At 44.5% G+C, this 13,081-nt stretch overlaps 1 protein-coding gene across 1 annotated transcript in view; it reads left to right on the forward strand.

The window, feature by feature from the left end:
* Nucleotides 1-13,081, forward strand: part of SLC35F4 (solute carrier family 35 member F4) — a gene marked incomplete at its 5' end in the record, with an annotated part of 112,665 nt that overhangs the window by 77,734 nt on the left and 21,850 nt on the right. The window lies entirely within an intron of this gene.

Below are 13,081 nucleotides of genomic sequence, written 5' to 3' on the forward strand. Positions count from 1 at the left end.
CTGTCTCAAGGGAAGTGAGGAAGAAATGTAGACCAGCCATAGCCTATATATATATATTTATATACATATATATATATGTGTGTATTTCTGTATCTGTCTTGGTTGTGACAATTTTTATAGAAGAGCCTCCTGCAATACCACTGCTTTATTATCAGACACAGACCTAGATGTCACCTGTTCTTTTGCCCAAGGCATTCCTGATTTAGCAGCTCTATAGGACTCCCATTATTCAAAGTTTACTTAAAATAATTACTGTAATCATCTGTATATTGTCACAGTGTAAGGAACCAGAAAATTGCATTGCATAATTCCCTTGCAGTTGTCTGAGAAATCTCCTGTCTGCGTTGCCAGCACAGCGCAGAGATTTGATGTGAAATCCTAATTTCCTGCAAAGGGGCTGCCACGGTTTCAAGTTTGCCAGGCGCCGCCACTGATATATTTATATTTTATCTGCCATGCTCAACAATTGAATGAAAGAGAAGTGTTGGCAGAGGTCAAGCATTGTTTGAACGTGTTGCAAATGGTTTCCCAGGGAAACAGCAAATCAGTACTCATAGGCTCCTGCAGCATCTCCAGAACAACATCCAGCCACCAGCCATAGCCCCGTGTTTGCTGTAGTACTCGGGACCAAGGGCGATGCAGACTGAAGCCAGAGCGAGCGCCTGAGTAGGAGAGCAATTCCAGAGGATGAAGAAACATTCAGCAAGAGTGGCACCGCTACCATCTTACAATGTTTCTGAATTAAATTCGCCTGTGCCTGACGGTAAATGCTTTTTTTTCCCCTGTATATCTCCTCCTAGGCAGGAGTTCACTCCGCATGCTCCTCCTGCTCCGTTCCATGCAGAGTAACAGGAATGTTGTGTGTGTGTGTGTGGTGTGTGTATTTTTAAAGTAATGCTCAGATAGCATTTTGAGCACTTTAATATCGACTGGGATAAGTGGCAGTTAAATTTCTGTTGCCCGTGTTCAACTGCTGTGTGAGTGCTGCTGAGGAAGAAACTGATGTTGAAACGTGAACAATGGATAAAGTTGTTGTACTTCAATTCTGGCTTTTAAAATTATATGAAATTAGGTCCTTGTAATGTTACTGGCTTTTCTGGAGTAATTTACTGTTGGAGTCTAGATTTATTGTTTTGCTGTAAAGACAGAGGCACCAACTTCTTTTGTGCTTGCTGTCCCTCAGTTCAGTATAGCAGTTGTCCCCTTAAAATGCTTTTTCCCCCCTCATTTTCAGAAGTGGTAGCTCTGAAACAATTTCTTAATACAAAAACCACAAGACAGAAATTAGGAATTCTTTTGTATGCTCTTGATAGGACATAAGAGTCTCATTTCTTTAAGACTGCCCACCAACTTCCCATCACACTTCAGAGTCACTGGGAATGTGATGATCTTGTCCAGCAGGAGATTTGACTGCCTTGGTGGTGAAACAAATAAAAGTCAGTGTGCTGGAAATTTACAGTGGGTACACATGCTTTATAAATCAGAGGTCAAAAAAGAAAGCTTTCTTAAAAATACTCCTGATGTTAGGTTTGAGTTTTTGACTTGAATGTCTGTAGAAATCTCAGGCTTTAACTGCACCGTTTTGAGTTATAATTCTCAGTGTCCAATGTTTTAAAGAGCTGTGTGGTACTTCCTGAAGTTGCTGCTTGTGCCAGAAATGAGCAGTTTTCCCAGCAGGCATGTCTGATGAGGACATTGGAGCTGTAAAACTGCGAGGTGTGTGTGCTGTCTCTGGTTTGAGCCAACCAGCAATGAAAATGTAATTCCTTTTTGTGAGTTGAATTCAGCCCTACATCCAGGAGCAAAACAAAGCAAGAGCCACGGTCCAGCACCGGTCAGCAGAGCGTGACTTCCAGTTCTTTGATCTACCTGGCTCAGGCTGCCTTCAATTACAAACAGGGCTGGGGTTCAATAAACCAGGCAGTAGTTTGCGTTGTTTTTCTCGGAATCGTGTGTGTGATTTTAAGAATTCTGCAGGCTTGGTAGTCACCTGGTGTTTCTCCCTTGAGGAAAAAACGCCTTAAGGAAAGTTGGAGGAGATGACTGCTTGTTGCTGGTGCACAGCACCAGGCTTTAGGATGTGTGATATTGTAATTCATACTCTCACCTGCTTTTTAGGAGCAGTGTTACAGCCAGGTGAGCTGGCTTTGCTGGTAAAATGGGGTGATTTGCTGCTCTTTATTTCCTGAAGGCTCAGGCCAGGCTTGTGTCGCGCTGGGTGCTGAGTGCAGAGGATTAAAGATTGTCCCTGCCTCACAGGGGCCCTAGACAAGCTGTGGTTCACCAGTCCAGCTGCTGTCAAGTGCCTCTGTTAGACCTGTCTTAACCTTCTGCCCATGCTGGGCTGCAGCAGCAGCATCAAAACTGCGCTGCCTGGTTCCTCAGGGAGGGAAAATCCAGTCTTTGTAGGAAGAAAGGGCAATAGACTGGAAGTAACTACATGACAGCACTTGTCATATCCAACAGGCTGCAAATGGAAAGGTTCTTGCTCGGGATGGACCTGGCCAAGCTGAATTAATACTGGACCCATACATTAAATGTGTGTGCAGGTGGTTTTTACAGATCAGCAAAGATTTTAGCATGGATTCCCAAAGAATCCTAATGGGATAGGGCAGCCAGCTTCCCAAGAGCAGGGGAGGAGTGTGCTCTGTGTGGGCAGTTTTCACACAGCTGAGGTTTGTGGCTTCCTAGATACCTCGTGATAAAACCACAGGAACGGCTGACTCTTGGAGAGTGGAGTGGAATCCAGGCAAGAAGGGCTCCTTCAGTAGTGAAGAGACACCCAGTGCTTGGAGATAAGTGGTCAGAAAGTCCTGCTCATGTGGAAAGAAATGGAGCAGAGACAGCTGCCCAGAAGGGTTGGCACGTGGATGAGAGGTTCTGGAGGATGTGAGGTGTGTGCCAAGCTGGCACCACAGCCACCAAATCCTCTGGAGAACGTGTCTTCACCTCAGCCTGGCCAGCCTCCGCTCCCCAGCATCAGCCAGGTGTGTGGCATGGACACTGCATGGAGGAGACCTGTCCCAAAAATGCCACCATGGAAAGGCAGGGATGAGACCTGTCAGGGCAATTACCTCAAGGGTGTTGGAGAAAACAGATGGAAGTATCTCCTGGGATTGTGAAATGCAGGGATATGGTGATAAATCCCTGCTGTTGCCCCAGCTGCTTACCTGGAAAATGTTCCTTTAACCCACTCTTCTTGAAATGTGCCTTATTAGCCTCTAAGTCAGGCAAGGAAATTGAAGCATGTGCTCAATGTACTGCAGTGCTGCCATGGCCCAAGTCTGAGGCAGTCGGGCTCGGACTCATCCACATCCACCTAAATATGTGAGTACCAAGAAAGTCGTCAGAGCCTCCTGGGGTCAGCAGGAGAGCTGGGCACCTCTGGGAGGTGATTCACCTCCCAAGATTGGTATCTGGAATGAACCACTCCCTGGAGGCACTCGAGTTTGTGTAGTGTAGGTCAACACTATCAAATACAAATCTGAAGTGTTGCTGAGCTGTCCGTCAGTGTGACGGCTGCCTTTGTGGATCTTGGGAGATCCATGAACCAGCCTGGATTTATTGCAGTGTTTCTTGAAACTGGAAGCTATATTGTAATTATTTGTTAATGAGATACGTATGAGTGATATCTGGACTGTCCTGGGTGTAAATTCCTTTCGCAACAACTTCACGTCAAAGCAGCCTCATGGCTTTCATTGAAGCTACTCTTGAGTTACGGCGGTGAAAGCAAAAGTGAGAGTTTAACTGGGAATGGCTGTTCCTTTTTGGAAATGCCACCAAATTCTAGCAATGGCAAGATTGATTTTCAGAGGATTTTTTTTTTTTTTTAATGGATTGTTAACCTTTTGGTTTGGAGTAGAGTGTATAAATTGTGAAACAATTGGAAGCACATCTGATACAATTCATTACAAAATTTATAGCAGAGGGCTTTTTTAATGGGATGGTGTGCAGCTTTGAATCAAATGATTTGTGTTTATCTTGCTCAGTCAATGGTGGAGTGGTGGGAAGATGGTCTGATCCCAGACCAGTGAATCCTGAGATTGGCTTGAATTGGGGTCAGATCAGGTATATCTGGAGTGGAAAAACACATCTAGTCTGATGCAGCAAAGGATATCCCTTTGAATCTGTGAGTCCCAAAGGTCTCACTCAGGAGTTGTCACTGAGATGGTCTCAGAGGAGTGTTTATGTAAGCACAAGCTTAAAATAAAGCCCTGGTTCTGCAATAAGGGGACAAGAGGTCTTAAGTTCCAGTGTTGTTCCCTCAGACAGGAGGTGTTGCCTCCACCTGAATAAAAACATCTGTCAGTCCAGCTGCCTGCTCCTCACAGAGTACTCTGGTGTGGGACCATCCCTGTTGTCCTTCCCAGGGGCTGAGCCAAAGCCAAAATCAGTTGCTCTTCCCAGGAGCTGTGTGAGATTGGATCCATCCGCGTGGTCTGGAGTCGTTCATTGGCGTGGGCTTTGCTTGGCTGGACAGTGGGGTGCAGACACACTTCTGGGTGCCCCTGTGCTGCCTCCTCTTCCTCTGCAGCTTGGCCTGGCTTCCCCCAGCAGCTCTTAGCCAGGAATTAGCTCTCTGTGACATTTATGGTGTGGGAGGGAGAGTATTTGTGTGCCCGGTCCCGCCCTTCCCAGGCTGTGTTCCAGATACCATGTCCAGGGGTTAAGGAAGGAGCAATAAGCAGAGGCTCTTTGCTTGGGAAAAGTTCTGTGCTGAAGAAGGAGATGTCCATACCCCCCCCCCCCCACGGGAGGTCAGAGTGTCCAGGCTCCAGAGCTGCCATGGTTAATTACAAGATTTCAACACAGTGTTTATATCTCAGTGGAGATGCCAGCAACGTTTTCTGACAGGAGAATTCAGTCCAAAACATTCCACTCCAAGTGGGTGTTCTAAATTTTTTTTTTTGTGGGTCATTTTGTGTTGTAGAAGTTTTGATTTCAACATCTAAAAATCATTCTTCATTTGCACCACTTCCTTCTACATACCTTCAAAATCTAAGTATGCTGTCATGCCCAGTAACTTTAAAATATGAGTAGCCACTGTGTTTCAAAGTGCATATTCCAGCTGCCAGTTCCACCACAGATGTTCTCAAATAAGCCTCTTTCCCAGGATCTGTTCTGACACTCCCACACTGGTGCTGGTGTGTTATTTTTGGTGTTAAATCAATGAAATTCCTTGTCCATGCTTAAAAAGAGGCAGTGATACATTTGTTTGAGTTATGCTGAAATGAGAAAAAAATATTTCCATGTTTTTAAGTATACTTTCAATAAAATGTAGATAAAACAAAGGTTTGAACAGGGATTTGGGTTTTTCCAATAAATTTTTTTGTATATTTTGAGGAAAGGCCTTGACCCAGAGCAATACAAACAGGAGCCACTTACTTCAGAAAAAAAGAACTTGAGAAGTCCTCTAGAGTGGCCTTTACACTTAGGGCCCTGGAAAAGGTAGTTCACAGCTTTCCTACACCCAATGGCACCTTTACATGCTTCCTGCTAATGTCTTTTTTTTGCTGTTTTAATTGTTTTTTAATAGCTGCAGCTCTTGAACATCAGGGGTGTTGCAGCCTGGATCCACGTTGTGCTGCTGTCCTTGGTCAGAGGCTTTAGGACACAGCACTGGATGCCAACCATGCAGGGCACATTCGCTGGTTGGCACAAGAGCTTCCATCTCAGAGCAGGTTGTTCAGCAGAACATGTAGCTGATGTACAGAAAGATGCCTTTACAGGCTGGCATTTATCAGGGTTGCATGTAGAGGCATCAAACTTGGAGCAATTAATAAGGGAAGCCCCATCCCAGAGATGAGCAGTAGGCTGTGGGGATCTGGGGGTGTGTGAGGAGATGCCTTTGTGCAACTTATGTAGTGACTATTTCTCACTTATAAAAAAGAGGGAGAGTGACTTTTTACATGGCAGATAATGACAGGACAAAGGGGAATGGGTTGAAACTGAAAGAGATTTAGATTGGATGTTAGGAATAAATTCTTCCTTGTGAGGGAGCTGAGGCCCTGGCACAGCGTGCCCAGAGAAGCTGTGGCTGCTCCATCCCTGGCAGTGTTCCAGGCCACTTGGATGGGGCTTGGAGCAACCTGGAATAGTGGAAGGTGTCCCTGCCCATGGCAGGGGGTGAAATGAGGTGATATTTAAGATCTCTTTCAACCCAAACCATTCTGTAATTCTGTTATCACTACTACTAGTTCTAACATTAACCTGGTGCATTTGCAGTACCATGTGTGCAAATCTCACTGTCTTTCCATCCCGAGCACAGCCAGTGTGTACAAATACCACAGCTTGACTTGCTGGGGCCTCTCCCAGACCTTGGAGGTGTATGAGCAGATGTCAGTGGTGCTCCGACTGCAGGTTTCATCTGTCACATCATACCAGGCACTGGGACAGCAGCATGGTGAAGCTTCCACATTGGCTGTGTAGTCCGAAATCAGCCAGAGCATCTGGGAGCAGACACGCTGCAGGTGCCAGGGCCAAGTGGAATCTCAGGTTGTTCACACAACTGACGTGGACCATACACACACATGGTCCTGCCCATTCCTGGCTGTTTTAATTAAATTCTGAATTGCTTAAGTTGCCAGATCTCATAGTGTTAGATGCAGATGCACTCAGCTCCTTCTTATCAGTTCTTTGTATTTCTTTTGCTCGAAACTGACTTGTGGTTTTGTAGTTGGCAGAGTTGGGCACATCTTTTTGATTTAATGTCTTACCCTCTGTCTATCCAGTTACTGCCAGGTTTTCTTGCTGTTTATAAATTGATTCAGATTGTTGAGTTTCTTTTCCAGATTGTAGCTATAAGGGGAATCAAGGTCCTTATTTTTTCAGCAGTCTGGGCCCTAAATCACAAGTTAGCCCCCTGGGACTTGGTCCCAACATTGTTCCCATCATAAAGCCAAGGAAATGCAGGTCTGGGGGGTTGTTGTTTTTTTTTTTGGTTTTTTTTTTTTTTTTTTTTTTTTTTTTTTTTTTTTTGACTGTTTAACTCGGATTCTCTCCCCTGACCAATAAGCTGGAACTGCTCATCTGGAAGGGTAATTAGGTGCAAGGATGTAGAGTGGCACATCCCTTGATCAGGCACTAAGTGAATTACAGGATGTGAAATTGAAGTTATTTACTTCCCCTCCTTGCCTTAGTTAATTTTGTTGCAAGGATGGGAGGGCACGTGGAAGTTGCTGAGATTCCTAGTTGCAAGCAAAGTTGCTGTCTGCTGATCTGGAGTGGGGGCTGTATACTGAAGGGATAATTGGCAGAAATTGCTGATGGATGTCACTAGTAAACCACAACAGAAATACCTACTTTTTCTGCTTTCTGCTCTTGACAATAGTTAATCATAGTACAAGAGAAATGCTGTACACCATCACTGAGTCATTTGTTTTTCATTATAATCTGAAAATCTTTTCCCCTAGGACAAAAAAAAAAATTATTGTAACCTTCTCATCCCCTTCAAACATAAAAACTTCCAGAACAAGCAAATAATAAATGAGCAAGGCATCACTCTGAACAGACATCTGTGTGTTACTAATACACAGAGACCATTGCAGTGTTTAAATGGAGAATGTTATCTCCAACTGCCTGAGACACGCTGAAAGGAACTTTCTTCACTGAGCAAGAGATGCTTATTCCTCAAACTTGTATAGCATGCTGCCAGCAAAGCATGTTTGCTTGTTTTCTTGATTTTGCTTGGCCTTAGTACATGTAATCATGACTTCATATCCCTGGTCAAATTGCTGGTTCTGAACACATTTAAAGTTGGGGAGAGTTTGTCCTTCAATTTTAACTTCCCAGCTGTTGTCTTCAGGTTTGTCAGTGTGTGTGCCCAGACCACTGAGCTGGCTGTACTGGCTCGCTGTGGGTTTACACCAGTGCAGGGAAGGGCAGAATTTGATTTTACAGGCAGTGGCTGGGATAAACTAAGTTATGGATCTAAGTCACTGATGGTGTTGCATACCCTGCTCCCAGCTGTGTGCTAACAGTAGCAAACAATCCAATTAAAGCCATGGCAAATCCAGCCTAATGAGGTTTTGTTGTAAAATGGACAGAAGCAGCTCTCTTCACCTCTCCCAGCAGCAGCACCACTCAACCTCCTTTCCGTGTGCATCTGATATTTCCCTGGCTGCAAAACTCACATCATCTCCTTGCTATGCATCAATAAGGGCAGAATTTCACTGCGAGAGCCTCCAGCCCTCCCAGTGCTGAGGTGGCTGCTCAGGTGGAGCTCATGCACAGGCTCTGGGGACACTGGGCTCGTGGGGTGTGAGCAGGTCCGTCACTGCAGCAGCTGTTCGCTCCTGCAGGTGAAGGAACATTGGCAATTCTTTCTCCAGAGCCCAATTTAGCAGGAACATTCAGCTGACGTATTTTCCACACCACACCAGAGCCACTCCTACCTCCATCCATCTGTCGAAGCCCAGCGATTGTTTCCGTGGCAGTGCAATGGAGACGTCCTTTAGTCAGTGCAGAAACAATGATAGATCAGGAGCTGAGATTTTGAGGACACGGTAAAATAAGTCTGTTTTAATACTGGATGAGTAAAAGATTGTAGGTGCCTTGAGTGGCCTCTTGGTAAAGCTGCTCTCTCTCCTGATTACAGTGGTAGCCAGAGGTGACCAGTGCTCTGCAGGGCTTTGGGAATATAACACATAGAAATTGTTCAGCTCACTTCCATCATCAGCTATTTAACTATCGACTTCATTGTGTAATCAAATAAAGAGAATGTATTTTAGCGCATCCCATCAAGCCAGATGTTGCTGTCTCTGAATGAGCCAGCACTTTGTGTCAGTAATGCAGTGTCTTGAATGCACAGATGGCTTTTGGAAGGGAATTAAGTTACCTGTTTGAGAGGTTCTAAATTTCCATCGGGGCAGTTGGATAAAAAAAGAAAAGAAAAAAACCTGGTCGATTCTATGATGATCAGGCCATAGAATTTAGTTCCAGGACTGCATTTTTGTGTTGCATGGATTATTTAACTGACAATCCATTTGATCCAGGACCAGAGGGAACAGCATGGAGCTGTGTGAGGGGAGATTCAGGTGGATATTAAGAAAAGGTTCTTCATGCAGAGGGTGGTTGGGAAGTGGTCAGGGCACCAAGCCTGACAGAGCTCAAGGAGCGCTGGGACAATGCTCACAGGCACATGGTGGGATTCCTGGGGCTGTCCTGTGCAAGGCCAGGAGTTGGACTCCATGATCTTTGTGGGTTTTTCCAACTCAGGATATTCTATGATTCACTTTTAGTAGCAACTGTGAGACCTGAATCATTGTCCAAATGAAATGCCATGGGTTGTTGTCATAGGTTACAATGTAAGATGTAACCAAAAGTATGTATTCTATCACCAGCTGTTAAAACCAGGTGGGGCAGTGTTCTTTATCTCTTCCCTGACACATCCCTGATAACTCCCTCCGGAAGGGTATCTTCTGTTAATGGACCATCAAGCCTTACTGCATGACTCAAAATGACATCATCCCATTGTGAGATGCTCTGCCCAGGGGGAGGAAACAAGCATTCCTACCTGGATATAATCTGAGGTTTGGAACACCACAGTAAGCCCTTACCTACTGGATTCCCAGAGGACAAGAGCTGCATAACCACCACTGGACCTTCAGAGGAGCACCAGACCCTTCTACAGGGTCACTGCTTTGACAGAACCATTTCTATCATTTCAAAGAGGGTGCAGCCGCCCCTTAATGGGACTGTGACTGCCACCACCCTGCCCGGCAGGGTGTCAGGTCCTATCCTGACTCCGTCAGGTTAAGCCAGTGTTTCTGTATTATTGCCTTGTTATATATACTAGTAAAGAACTGCTATTCCTATTTCTTATATCTTTGCCTGAAAGCCCCTTAATTTCAAAATTATAATAATTTGGAGGGAAGTCAATTACCTTGCTAAATCAAAGTACACTGGGATATGTGTATAATAATTAATGCAAGATGGGGACAGACTTTGTTAGAATCATGGGGAAAGCCATGTGTTTCCCCTGCTGGTTTCCCTTTGGTCTCCTTGTGCAGAGAAATGGCCTCACTTCTTAAGCTATAAAGCATCTACATTTGCAGGGCAAGGAAATAGATTTGCTGAAACAGATTAATAAACTAAAAGTAATCATAAAAAAATGGGAAAGAGCATGGATTTGTTTTCATTCAATAATGAAAAGTAATCCAGGTGGATTTGGTGCATTAAGATGTGCAGGATGCAATCGTGCGTGGTACTTTCCAGTTCTCTCTTTCCTCTTTGGTCAATCCCGTTGGCAGAGTCTTGCTTTGACACTTGGTTACAACCTCCAAGGAACACTTCTAGCAGCAAGATCTGACAGTCTGGCAAGGTTATTCCTGTTTGTTATTTCCCAGTCTCTTCCAGTAGCATTCTCTTAAGATAGCAAAGCACGCCCAAAATGTAGATTTGTTCTCAGCCTGTGGTTCCTTCCTGCTAAAGCCACAAACTGTGTAAAAAGCCCCACCCCATGCTGACATCTCTGCTTGGGGTAGTTGTTCAGGGCCTGGTTGGATGAGGCTTTGAGCACCCTGGTCCAGTGGAGGACGTTCCTGTGCATGGCAGGGGGTTGGAACTAGATGACCTTAAGTTCCTTTCCAACCCAAACCATTCTATGGTTCTGTTATTCTGTGTATGGAAGTTCAGTGGAAAATGCTGCTGCTGATCCCTCCAAATTTGGAGGGTCTTAGCAGATTCCTCCTCAAGAGCTGAGAGTTGTGAAGTGAGACAAAGAACCAGAGTTCCATGAGCTCTGCCTTCCCTTTCTCTCCAGTGGGGTAGTACTGCCCACCTGGGAGGTTTCATTGCTCAGCTGTGCAAATGGTGATTTGTTGTCCCTGCTGCTGGCTCCAGGTTTGGAAAGTGAGCCCAGCATTATCTTTTCAAACCCCCCCCACCCCCCCCAATCAACAGATACCCTTAAAATACGTTCAGATTGAGCAGCGTTAGGTGTCCCACTCTTTCTGGCTGTAACAATGAAATACTGACAAATGGCTGTGCTGTCTGATTGCTTCAGATATAAGGGAAGAAGAGTTCAGTAAATCAAGCAGAGACTTTCGATTTAATGCAATCTCTTGAATTACAGTTTTGGTCTCACCTGCTGGGTTTGTCAATGCCCAAGAGAAGATTCATGCTGCTCTGTTGTACCAGATACAAATAACTCAGAGTTCTTTTTGCATGTGAGGAAAAACAGTCTTCCATCAAATTTTGGTTGCAGGTCACCTGCTAGACTTCTGCTGAGTATAATGTGAATCTTGTTCTGAAATGAATTGGAATTGAGACATAACATGTGTCTTTCAACATAAAGAAATCTTTTTAAGTGATGAACATCAAAACGAGGAGTGGTTTGGAGCCAGTCACCTCGGTGGCTTCTTCTCCAAGGACAGGCAGTCAACAAACAAACACTTCCTGAAAATAAAACCTCTTCAAGCTGTGGACCTGAAAAATCAGAAATGCCTTTTTGAATATTTCGCCCCAAAGGTAGTGATTGGCTTAACCTCATGGAGGCTGGGACTAATTTTCAGATGACAAATGAAGGTGTAACTTGCAAGAGTAACTCGTGAGATGTTTACTAAGTCTTATGAAGTATGTGATGTTATTCTTGTTTGACCAGTAGGAGAGGTAGCTCTTGGAGTTTTGAAATAAGTGGAACAAAGTCATGCAGGGAGTTGTGTGGCTGCTAGATCATTATTTTCTCCATTAAAAAGTGAATACGTGAAGGTGAATGGCTTTTTAAAGGTCTGAAAACATCTGGTAGGCTCTAGAAAGCTCTTTACAAAGCAATGCTCATCAAAAATTGAGGAGAGGCAACACAGTGCGTAGCTTGCTTCTCATCATGTAGGTCTTAATTTTTCAAAGTGGGTTTTTGGGTCTGTTGTCACAGAGTGTGGGTTGTTTACTGCATTGATTGGATTTGTAGGACTTCATGGTCAATTGGAATGTAAACTTGGGCGTCCCCCTTGAGTCAGAGTTCCCTCATACTGGACAGAGAAGAAAGGGAAGAGCATCTTGAGAAAGGTCATCTGGAGGGGTTCAGCTGCTGATTCAGTTGCTTGTCTACTTGGTGGGTAAAAAGTAACCTTGCAGGCTCTAAATAGGCTGAGAGATGATTTTTTTTCTGTATAATTCCATATTTTATACATCGATCTTTGTTAGACTTGGTGAACCCAATGCAGCTTTAAGTGATTGTATGAACTCTGACAAGAGTCCTATCTCAATTCTTGAGTCTTGGATACAGCCCTTGCTTTGGAATATACTTTCAAGTAGTAGTTGGGTTTGATGTTCTTCGCTCAAAGTGTACTGGAATGGCTCATGTTGCAATAAACGGTGTCTCCCTTTGGGATTTCTGCCACAGTTGCTGCACATGTGGCACCTTACACATGGGGTTTGTGTCTATTTTTGTATTCTTTTCAATATGAAACAGTTGGGATTAGCATATTAAATCCTTCCAAGTCGTGGCAAGGTCAGTGGCTGCTCTGGGTACGGGCACATTCCACAAGTTTAGGTGAGATGGTCACCAGTTGAAGTAGCAGCTGCAAAACAAGCAGTGGGTGATCTCAGCTGGCTGTGAACACACATTTATGCTTGCCAAAATGGCCTGTCATCCTGACTTTCTGCTGGAGAAGAAGACTCTTGTGCTGCTCATGTGTTGACCTCTTACAGAGACATCTTTGGTAAATTTGGGAGTCCATGCATGATTGATCACCAGTCACACTGATGGATTCCAGCACTGCACTCCTTGCTGTTGTTTTCCTGATTCTTAATTCAGCCCTTCAAGCTCTTGCTCATTAAATATGGTGTCCTACTCACTGGAAAATTTTTCATCTGGTACTACTGGTATTTCTGGGACCTGGGTCTTCTCTGCTGCCTCGTGCCTCTGTCCAGCCTCCATGTGAAATGTCTCATCTTGGAGTTGTCTGCATGTAGCAGAGGAAGAGAAAGCAACTTCTCTGAAGATGTGGAGATTCTGATTTGGTGTCTGTAAAGGCTTAAAATCGGCATCTTCAATCCTGTAGCAGAAATCTTCATCCAAAAGACCTGTGTGTGACCATGGCTTCATCCCATCCAAGAGTCTCAAGGATCATTCTGGAGT

This window comes from Coloeus monedula, assembly GCF_965178545.1.
Source record: "Coloeus monedula genome assembly, chromosome: 6".
Lineage (NCBI taxonomy): Eukaryota > Metazoa > Chordata > Aves > Passeriformes > Corvidae > Coloeus > Coloeus monedula.